The following is a 12,268-nucleotide window of genomic DNA, read 5'->3' on the forward strand; positions in this document are numbered from 1 at the left end:
GTTGAATTTCCTTGAGACCCTGTTGGACCGGGTAGGGGGAGGGTGGTGGGGTGGGTATCATTGCGGGCATTTCCCAGCGTCGGAAATCAACGTGTTTTTTTATTTGTTAACCCACGCCTCACTGGGGTATGTGCTCTAACGCGCCCCACAGCACGTTACAGCACGTTACAGTGGGGGGGGGGGGGGGGGGCTCCTAACTCCGAAACTACTGGGCCGATTGTCAAAATTCAAACGGCCCCTGGTAGCCCTGGAAATATTGTTGAGCGAAGCCTAATGTCATTGACCTCGAGGTCATCGATGACGTCACAGGTCAGGTCAAAGTAAAAATATCAGCGTCTTGGCACTCTGGGCGCCGGCCAACAAATCAGATCAGGCTCATTTTTTGTTTGCACACTCGTGAATATATGCGTAACATAACCTGAGGGTACCGAACTTGTACTTCGAATTTTTCAGGTCAAGGCCATCTCATCCCAGGTCACGAAAGCTTTATATCGTGCATCGGTGACGTGAGACATGTTTTATGGTTCATGTAGGCCATATATATCGAAATCAGTGTTGTATGTGTCAGTTTAGGCCATTTTAGCTGAATATAGCTGAGGTCAGGTCAGGTCACTTTAGGTCAAAAATGGTCAAATTTTGAAGTTGACATTTTTCAACAAAAAAGGTGTTTGTCAGATGAAGTTCACATATATTCAACGCATATGTGTTCAAACACATATAGACCCCGTTTCCATGGGCATCACTGATCCGGATCAGCAAACTTAAATCGTATTATATTTCTCGAACTCTTCGTTACATGATATAATTCCAAGTGGATTAGGCTTATATAATCAGTTAATCCCTTATTTTCATTTTCATATATTGTCTAACTATACTGGATTAGCTAATCCATTTTTACTGATCCGGATCAGTGATGCCCATGGAAACGTGGTCATATTCTGCTTTTTTTCATTCAGAAACGTATATGTAAAAAAATAAAAAATACAATTTCTGAGTTTTTATATTTATAATTTTCAAAATATTCAACATTTCGAAAGTCCGAAATCAGTTTGGTAGCCCTGTAGAGTCCACCCATGCAAAAAAAAAGGATCTAGCTTAACCCTCAAGGCGGTGGGGGGGGGGGGGGCATTTTTTGCATCCATCTTTAGTTTTTTTTCGATATATCTCCAGAACCGCTGCGCCGATCTTCACCAAACTTTCAGTACCCTTTTGCACATTGTGACCAAATTTTTTTTCCAAAGGCTATGATAAGTTGGCCGCTACGTCGGAGTGACGTCATTTCTGCCATTGTCGACCAAAAAAAAAAGCTTCGCGGGAAGAGCTGTCAGGTCTATAAATTTGATTATGCATAAAAATGTTCAAGACATGAAATGTGTAGAATTACCAGGGCTACTATACTGTTCTCTCGATTTTGTTTTTGAAGTTGACCCCAAAAATAAAAAGAAATAGATATAATAGCCAAAAAATCCCAAAAGTTTTTCGATTTTCGAAACAAACGGAATATATGTAATAGCCACTATGGACTTCTATTCACATTCCAAGTATTAGATCGATAACTCCTTTTTGCCAAGTTATAACAAAAAAAAACTGTTCAAAATTAATGACGTCAAATTTTCAAACTCGATTTTGGCAATTCTAGACCACAAAGCGCAAAACAAAGACCACCATTAGACTCGCCGTGACGAGTGGCATCGAATCAATACCAATTTTATGCGAAACTATCAACTTTGACCTGAAATTTGACCTTTTTGACCTGACATTGACCTGACCTCCACCAGAAAGTGACCAAAAAACCGTCCCTGATGGTCTTATAACCAACACCATTGAGGCGAATATGAAAAATTGGCCATAAAACATGCATCGCACAACCCTACTTAGTAAAGATAGGTTCATGTGCTGACCCTTGGTGATCGGACCTGGTATTATCAGTGACCTCCAATAGCAACATATGCTCGTATAATAGGCAACTCACGCCCTATCGCTGATTTTTGACAAAATGCCCTTTACTCGATGTTGCAGCGCATTCCTTAAAAGACCCGTGAACGGTGAAACATTTTATCTTTGACTTGGCCTGTGATGTCATCGGTGACCCCGAGGTCAATGAAATTGAAGTTCCCTCGACAAATTTAACAAGGCTATCGAACGCCATTTAAATTTTAACGATCCGTCATAGTAGCTTCGGAGATTCGGGGGGGGGGGGTCAAAAATCCCCCCCCCCTCCCACCGCGCGGAAGGTAGCCGGGAGGCCCACCGCTTGCCGGGTTAAAACTCAGATCTTGAGAGCGATTACCGTTGTTCAATGCTTTGCATCAAAATCGGCCGAACATGATGTCACTCTGGCGTCATTTCCGGCCGATCTATAGTAGCTACGAAAATTTTATTAGTGCACAAGGTGTCAAATAAATTGATGCAGCCGAAGGTCCTAAAAGCTTTGTTTTGATACGTCCAGCGGTTTTAAAGATATTGCGTAAACACGAGAGGGGCTATGAATAGCCCTCCCCACAGTAGGGTGGGGGTTAACCCTCGCCCGTATTGGTGTTTTTCCAGCCACGAACGTTTAAGGGGGGGTCCGTTGAACCCCCTCCTTGCCGTTTCGCCCCTGATTGAGCTAGAGCTTCGCGGAAAAAACGAGCGTGCTGCCCGTGACGAGAGAAAGCCGATGGTACCCAATTTTATCCTAGGTCGTCGGTCCTAGGTCATCGGTCATCCACCCTAATGCATGGGAGCAGCATCATATCCCATGTTTGAACGCTTGAAACCACGAAAGGACTGCAAACGCGCGGCAAATGCGAGCCGACATACGCCGAATCGCGATTCCGGCCAAACATGGTCTCGAAAAGTAGGTCACAGGTCAAAGGTCATTAGTCAGGGCCATTACATTTTTTAGGGTAGGTGTAAAATTGATTATAACTCGAGGGTACTGAAAGCTTCGTTGCGGTCGGCCGCTTTTTACGCGAGGTATTCGCGAAAAACCGAGGGGGAGTCCGTTCGACCCCCCCCCTATACGGGGGAGGGTTAACAAGCCAAAACGTTGCTAATTTTTATTTTGATCTGACCTGTGACGTCAACGGTGATCTCGAGGTCAATAAAATTAGGTTTTGCTCGACAGTTTTTCCAGGGCTATCAGACGCCGTTTCAGTTTTGACAATCGGCCCAGTAGTTTCGGAGTTGGAGCGGGGGGGGGGGGGTTCTATAAATAGCCCCCGCCTCCCCCAGTGGAGTGCGTTACAGAACATACCCCAGTGGGGCGCTGGTTAAGAGTAGAATTTTTGAATTATTGCCAACACTCAACACTGCACCTCATGGCAATTAATTCATTATAGGGCATTTTACCTGAACCAGCCTCTGGCCTAATGTCCCAAATTTGCTAAATTCCTCACCCTACAAATCCCCTGTTCTATTAGATGCTGCCATTTTTTTAAAACAACTTATCTTAAATCCTTGTTTCATCAAACTGGGAGCTAGGTCACGGGACACTGCGAGTCAAGGTGGGAGGGGTAGGAGATAGAGTGTCACTGCAGCACACACAATCAATCTTTCCATTGGTTTATCTTATATCAATGCCTGCTCTTTTCCAGAGCTGGCTTTCGAAGTTCGAACCTTCGGTATATGGCTACCAATGCCCTTGGAGAAGGTGTTGCGTGATAAATCGCTGGAAGGGCGACATTCAACGATTGTGTGAAAAGAGACCGATTGCATTGTGATGATAAAGTGAACTGTAATAATTGTTGTTCATGCGCGTTGTTTGGTTATGTGCAGACGTAACTTTGTTTGTGGCCAAATGCTTTTTATGTGTGAAATATTTCATGTAGGTTACTAGGTAGATGCTTTGGAAAAGTGAAGAGCTGCTTTGTCGACTGCTAGGTAGATACTGTCATGCATGCTGTTGTGCATCAGTAAGTGGCTGTCGTAATGATAAACAAATTTGGCATGGATAGGCTAAAGCACAGCATATGAAGCATGCTGGTTGATGACTAGTAAGATCCTGTTAACCGACTGGTAATATCACAATAAATGTCACATAGTAAACTATTGTTTTACGATGGTTGGCCAGCAAAGCAAAGCTGGTATCCAGATGACAAAAGGATGGTTTTACCATGATAAGTCATTAGTAAGCATTACCAGGGAGTAGCTAACGATAGTAAAGTCCTAGTTTCGTGCTAGTATCACGTGGGTTTTTGGGCATGGTATGACGACATATAGTTACCGTGTTAATACCATGGTAATTTTTACTGGCATTGGTATTCACATGGTTTTACATTCATATTAGGCCTAGTATTTGGGTCGTAAGTTAGTTTACCATAGGTAAGAGGCTGTTCAAAATATGACCACCACTCGAAAACTAACTAGGGTGGTATTTTTCTTAGTAGGCGGTACCAGGATAATACTAGCGTTAGTAGAGCTTTGGTTTCTTATTAGTTATGCTTTAGTTTCAAGGTAGTATGATGAAAAAATATTACCGTACTAAGACCATGGTATTTTGATGAGCATTGGTAGTTGCATAGTATTCCTTTGATATTGGGCCTAGTATTTGGATCGTAAACTGGTTTACCATAAGTAAAAGGCTGTTCAAAATATGACCACCACCCAAAAACTAACTAGGGTGGTATTTTTTTCTTTCAGTGTTAGGGGCCCTCCACCCGTTTTCTGCAAATCAGGCTCTGTCGGCGAACTGTTCGCCTCTGTCGGTGAACTGTTCGCCGATTTCCTACACGACGAGATTCGGCGACAGGGTCGTGGCCAAAATTCGGCAGTGTAACACGGCCTTAAAGGTCTCGCAGTTGATATGCGCCGAGCTTTCGCCGACCTCCGCGACTGCTAGTTTAGGGAGACGGCAAGGTGGCAGCACTCGATGCTACACAGATGGCGCGACGACCGCCATAGCAGGCAAAAACTCCCTACGGCCCACACGATCCTAGTGGCGAAAAAAAACGAGCGTGCTGCTCGTGGCGAAAGGAAGCCGATGACACTCAATTTTAGCCCTTGTCGGCACAGGCGGGGGGGGGGGGTGATGCACCCCACCCGTAAGGTTTTTCGCGAATAACTCGCGTACAAAGCAGCCGATCGCGACGAAACTTTCAGTACCCTCGCATTGATCAATTTTACACCTACTCTGAAAATTTCATGACCCTGACCCGAATGACCTTTGACCTGTGATCTATTTCTCGAGACAATGTTTGGCCGTAATCGCGATTCGGCGTATGTCGACCCACATTAGCTGTGCGTTTGCAGTCTTTTCGTGGTTTCAAGCGTTCATTCAGTCATGTGATATGATGTTGGTCCCATACATTAGGGTGACTGTCAAGGTCACCAGAAGGTCAGGTCATTGACCTTAAATGACCTCGGTTCCCTTTTTTGAGTTTTACAAGTGTTTAGGCAAGTTTTTGGAGCTAAATTCGAATTTAGCAACCATTTGCACATTTACGAAGTGATTTCGGTGCCTTCGTAACATGTTACGAAGCTGTCAGAACTCAGAGGCGGTTGACACGCATTACGAATACCCGACAGGACCCATAGGGTAGACCGGGGCAAGTCGCCCCGCCGAGGTAAAACGCCTCACCGACGTTTCTCGGAACTGGCAAGGTTCTGGGGAAACCTCCTCTCTTCTATAAAGCGTGCACTATATGATCAAGTTATAACCAGACTGGAAAGAAATTGTGATAACTCTTTTGGGAGACATAGCCAAAAATGTGTATTTGGAGTGATTTTCATGTTTTGTTGTCTGATTATGCATCATAGCGTTCTTTCATGGTCCATATCAGGCTAGCGACTTGAATGTATTTTGAACAACTATTGTCTAACGCTTATAATGCCGGGTTGGTTCGTGTTAAGTAGGTATACCGGGTGGCCCAGAAAAAACGTTCCCAACTTTAAATCAATATTTCTCAGAAAGTGATAAAGATACAACATTGAAACTTCGATTAGTCAATGCGGCACACATTTTCAGTAAATGGTGTGATTTTCATGGTGTTCGGTAAATTACTTTTTAAACGGTTCGTGTTTCAAGCATGCCATGTAAAAATTACTTTTTTGCTCCGATGTTTACTCAAAAATGTGAGTGAACAGGTCACTTTCACCCCTCGGCACCACGGCCTAGAGCCATGGCTGCTACTGGCAGCTCACTCATTGATGGTTCGGGTCTCAGGATGACACATTCCATCAGGCAACCACGATGGCTCTGTGCCAGTGGCATCGGAAGAAGTTTCCAGTTTTCTTACCATCTTGCGGCTCAAATGCTTTCCTGGCTGACATTCCTGGGAAAAGGTAGCTTTTCAACCAGTTTTCTTTTTTTGTCATCTGCTGGCAATGTTGTTTTTCATAAAATGTCATGTGGTCTTCTGGCACAGGAACCAGTCTGCTTTAGTTTGTTTTCCTTATCCGGTCGATTTACTGTTTGATCTACTGAAAGGAGGGTAATCAGCAGTAATCCATGCACCGTGCCACGAATCATGATTTGGTGTTAAAACGAATGGCATCCATGAGCACCATTTTGGCTCAGTATTTGAATATTTGGCACATAAGTGAGACACAAATATTTAAAATAAGAACATACGTGTTGGTTTCATTCACATGCTCTATTTTTCTATTCCTTTTTATAACATGGGGCGTCTAACCCAATCATCACTATCGTTTGACATCGGCAAAAAAAGCAAAAACGTCTTGCTTAATTCAACTCAAGATTGCCAGCTTGAAAATGATGGTATAGTGTTATAATTTAGCATACCAATGCGCAAAGAAATGACGCAAATTTGCTGAAAATTTTGTCTCGTTATTTGCACTCGAATTTGATATATAGGCCTCCAAAGTTCGGAACGTTTTTTCTGGGCCACCCGGTATGTCTTGCTGGAGCGCAATGCGTTGTTCTCTGATCGAACTACGTGATGCGGTAAAACGCCCCAGTAGGTCGCGGGGCAAAACGCCCCATGGGGCGTTTTACCTCACGTGTTATTCGGACTACCCACTTCCTAATGTTCGGTAGCTGGCAAACAGTAAGTTTCTATGCATTTATATGTATTTTTCTCAGCAACTGCAGGTACGCAAAGGCAGTATTTTGTTAACATTTGCATTGCAATAATTTATTATTTGGCCTTATGAGGCAGGTGAAAGAGCTGTTCATACAATAGCGTCATAGCTGAACACCTGATAGGATGGGATGTGGTAACTTCAGTGCCGTGCCTCCAGAGGTCTGACGGACCTCTCATGTAAGATTTATCCAACTACCATGTTTAATCTTTAATCTAGACCCAGTAAACATGCCGACGTCGGCCCGACGTCGGGCCGAGGCTCGGCCCGACGTCGGCCCAGCGTCGGGTCAACCTCGGCCCGACATCGGCTGGACGTCGGATATGCCCGCATGTTCCGACGTCCAGCCGAAGTCCAGCCGACGTCGAACCGACGTCGGGCCGAGATCGTTTGCCGAGGTTGACGAGATCGTTTGTCGTTGGACCGACGGGGCCGACGTCGGCATGTTTATTGGGACAACGCGCCAAAAATATCAACCGGCGGCGGGATTCGAGCCCCCCAGTCGCCGACGTCGGCATGTTTACTGGGACAACACGCCAAAAGCATCAGCCGGCGATGGGATTCGAACCCCGTGTCATTCGAATGCGAGGTTAGTGCGGTAACCACTACACCACGCAGCCAGCTAACGAATTTGGTTTGTTTTGTTGGCTTATGTCCTTTCGGTCTGACAAGACCATTTCAGAGCCGGAAGGATCATAGGATGGAGACATTGGTCTTCTTGGCGAGCACCCTGGGTCCAGTTCATATAGAGTCCCTGGTCGCATTGCTGTTACGTGACACTTATTGGAAAGGGCGACCCCACAATGGATTCATATAGCCACTCTTACACACCTGCACCAACGTTTCCCAAAGTGTCCCTTTGATAAGTGGCACTTTGGCAAAGTGACACTTGCCGACTGGCCTTTCTATATGAACTGGGCCCGGCCCTGGTGAGTTGCCGGGGCTGAGCCTGACCAAAGGATAGGCCGAGCAGCCCCCAAGCACTCACCGCACCCGGCTACGGGCGAGCTCGGCTTACGGGCAATCCCAAATGGGATCAAGTTTCCCGTCCAGTCCGGATCAGGGGGTTGCGGCGTGGAGGAAGATTTGAGTTTCCTGAGGATATTTTGAATACAGAAGCTCTTTATGAAACATGAAACATGTATTTTATATTATTTTAACGGTCAAAACAGCGGCCGATGTCGGTCCGACGTCGCCCCGACGTCGGCCCGACGTCGGCTGGACCTCAGCAATTGATCTCGGTCCGACGTCGGCCCGACGTCGGCTGGACCTCGGCTGGACGTCGGAACATGCGGGCATATCCGACATCCAGCCGACGTCGTGCCGAGGCTGGACCGACGTCGGGCCGACGTCGGCATGCTGATGCCGAGTTGCCGACGTCACCCCGACGTCGGCCGACGTCGGGCCGACGTCGGCATGTTTACTGGGGAGTATGGGGCTTCTTGCCTCAGGCCATGGGGCGTTTTGCCCTGGGGTTGGGCAAAATGCCCCATTTGCAGTTGCTTCACAAATCACTTCCTAGCTGGGAGTCCGATCATAAAAGAAATAACTTGAGGGGTGGAAATTGGAATTTAAAGTAAAATGTCCAAAGAACGTATGGAGCACAAATTTAGCCGTCCAGGTTATCTGGAACAAAAGTTTTTTTTTTATAAATTTTGTCCGAATGGATGAATGAGTGGCTATGGGCCCGGGTGCCCCGCTAAGCAGTGCTTGTTGCGAATGACACCACGCAACCACCACCCCACCTTGCCCGCGCCCGGTTCACCGGTGATAATTTGGATCGAAAGTTTAACGTGCCGCAGGTAGATGGCGGCACGGTCCTCCCGGGTCTAGCATGGCCCTCTCTCGGCAGTTGCCAGCTGGTTTAATATAGGAACGCGGGTCAAACGACGTGGAGCTTCCCGGCCGCGAACTCGCTGCCACCGAGTTAGGAGACGGACGTCTTATCCACTAGGCCACGGGAGGACCAATTATGAAGCAAAATAAATTATATGGGGCGTCTTGGCCCAGGCGACCCTTCTGGTTGACCTGACCTGACCCCACCTGGCCTAAATGCATGCAGTCATCATCTGTGATCAAAACTAAAATGATATTCGTGATCAACACCACGAAAATACCCCATAGCAGCCACACTTTACGACGTTCTAACAGGTTCCGATTTTCCCGACTTTTGGGTCATTGACTTGACCTGGAAGGTCAACCGATGACCTAGGACCCTAAACTTGGGTATGATCGGCTTCCTCTCGTCACGGGCAGCACGCTCGTTTTTTTTTTTTTTCGCGGAGCTCTAGCATGATCAGGAGACAAACGCGAGGGGTCGTACCCCCCCCCCCCATTATGCCATCGAAGGACGCAAAATGGCCTGTGCCGGCGAGGGAGCCTAAAGTAATATTGTCAAGAACAGGCCCGGGACGAGCACCTGCACAGTAAGAAAATGCTCGCTGTAGACAGTCTTTCCGCAGACCCGATCATTGACCAATCTGGATCCATCAAGCCATCTTCAGTCAGAGGTTGTTATACTCCGCCAAGCCGTAAAACTCACTAGGCCGTTTTCAAACTCCCTAGGCCGTTTCCAAACGGCCTAATATTTCAGGCGGTTTGCAAACAACCGGTGTGTTCAGGCCATTTGCAAACGGACCAAGTTTTATACGGCCTGTAGCATATGCAATGCACTATATGCAGCCGCCTGTAGTGACTGCACCGCACTACACGTACGGTCGCCTGAATTTAGACTGCACCGCACCGCACATGTGGTCGCCTGAATTTAGACTGCACCGCGCTACACGTACGGTCGCCTGAATTTAGACTGCACCGCAGCGCACATGTGGTCGCCTGAATTTAGACTGCACCGCACCGCACATGTGGTCGCCTGAATTTAGACTGCACCGCACCGCACATGTGGTCGCCTGAATTTAGACTGCACCGCACCGCCCATGTGGTCGCCTGAATTTAGACTGCACCGCACTGCAAGTGGCTGCTGCTAGTTAGATTGAACATTGAACCGCGCAACGCATGCGTGTTTTACGCACTCGTAGCAGTTTGACACCAGACAAGGGCCGCAATTTGAAAGTCTACCTATAACGTACTACGTAATCCGCATGCATGGACGATAGGTCTGAGGCAGTGGCGGCGGATTCGATTTTGGCGTGGGGGGGGCAAGATCCCAGACGAGATGATGTCATAGGCGGATCCAGAAAGGCGTTTTCGACGCTGTAGGGGACATACCCCCCCCCCCCAAGTGTCCAAAATCCAAAAACTCCTCGGATTTCGATTCCTTACTGCTGAACAGTATGAAGCAAAGAATTTCTGATAAAAGTTTTATTATTAGGAAACATAAGGTACGTTTTGTCTATTTCGGGCGATGCAAGGGGAGGGGGAGTAAATATTTGCTTTATATACCCGCTCCCTGGATCTGCCAGTGGACGATATAGGTATAACAATTTTCGTATTGCTGAGTTAGAAAAAAACTCCTATGGGAAAAATTGTGCCATAGCCCATAACCCGAGTATAGTAAAGTAATCTTGCATAACCCGATCGCAAATCAGATTTGAAGAACGGTGCCGAAACTTTTGAAGTAGGCGAACGCTATTCTTCAATGAGGTAACTCGTTACCATTTCCTCTGTTCATTTTACGTTCGATTTCCGTTTAACCCTCGCACGACCAGGCCATTTCTCATAACACGAACGACCAGGGGGGGGGGGTTGTTACGACCCCCCCCCCCCTGGCGTTTCGAAACGGAAGGTCGTAGAGCTTAGCGGAAAAAACCAACGGATTGCTCTCAACGAGATCTCGCGATTGGTGGTATATTTTTTGGTCCTAGGTCAACATTTGACCTACTTTTGACCGGTCAAAGGTCAAATTTTCGGAAAAATAGACTTTTTTCAACTTTCGGCGGCGATTGCGGCAAAACGGTGGGAGATATCGACTTGAAACCTTCACTATCGTGTTTCTTGATCAGTTCTCTATCGTTTGGTATGTATTTCGTTTCCCTAGCTCTAAAAATGGCGCGTTGGGAGCGCCGGAAGTCGGCAAGGTCAGTCGGCGGCAGAAATTCGAAAAATCAAAATTTAAAATTTTGAAATCTGATTGTATTTTTGGATTTGGGAGGTCCATTTGCTCCCTATAGAAGCTAATATTGCTGCATATTCCCATTGAGGTGACAAGAATTAGCAAAATAGTGGTTCGGGCGCTTTTCAAAAATAGTACCGGACGCTGTTCCTCTTGTGACGTCATAACTCCGTGACCTGACCTGACCCGGTCAATTTTCTTGCACCACACGATAGCCAATGCTTGCCCCAACATGCATGGGAAGTTTCATCATGATCCATCAAACAATGTGGGTATCACCGGCAGAAAACCTAGGGATTCGGCGCACACGTTTGGTAACTGTCGGCCGGAGGCTGTACCTCTTATGACGTCATAACTCCGTGACCTGACATGACCCGATCAATTTTTTTTCGGCAAAAGATGCGCACAGGTTGCCCCAGAGGGTATTGAAAATTTCAGCCCGCTACGACAAGCCGTTTAGCGTGCACTTCGAAAAAACCTCAAGGGGGGGTTGATACAACCCCCCTCCTAGGCGTTCTAGGGTTAACCTTCCTTTCAAAAGTATTTCTGTCTTCTGAGACAGATATCAACTGAAACTAGCTAATAGCGGGAGGAGACCGCTCAAACATTCAGAGACAGTCGGTCGCATCTAAACCTGTTGGGACAGCAATCCGCCAGAAACCCACCCCAAGGCAGTAGTTCGCCAACTAAGCTCACCGAGACGGGCTGTCTCGATGGGTTTATCCTACAGATGAGCCCACAGCAAGACTTAACTAAGGCCCTAACGCTCGTCAAGCTGGGAACGGAGGGCTGAGGTGAGGGAGTCGAGCAGCGGACTATGGTGAAGGAATTCGGTGGACTGGAACGGGAATCCAGAAGCTCTGGGGGGGGGGGGTGTTTCTTTATTAGGGCTTTAGGGTGCGCTGAATGCGGTAAGGTCCAAATTATCACACCAAATTTTGCCAAGACATCTACCGGTTCAGGCACTCGAGAAACAGCGGCCAGTGATATCTGCAAAGACGAAGCATTTCCAACCCAGCTTCAGCCTGGTGCCTGGGCGCCTCAGGTGGCTTTAATTACAGTTGCACATACCAAACGACCTCAGTGCAGCCAGTCTGTCGCCGAAACCATTCGGAACAGACTTCAACGAAAAGTGAGACAAGGTTGGTGCTATCGTTAAGTGCCATTATAGACTTG

The sequence above is a fragment of the Amphibalanus amphitrite genome, unplaced genomic scaffold (genome assembly GCF_019059575.1).
Source record: "Amphibalanus amphitrite isolate SeventyFive unplaced genomic scaffold, NRLGWU_Aamphi_draft 001066F_arrow, whole genome shotgun sequence".
NCBI lineage: Eukaryota > Metazoa > Arthropoda > Thecostraca > Balanomorpha > Balanidae > Amphibalanus > Amphibalanus amphitrite.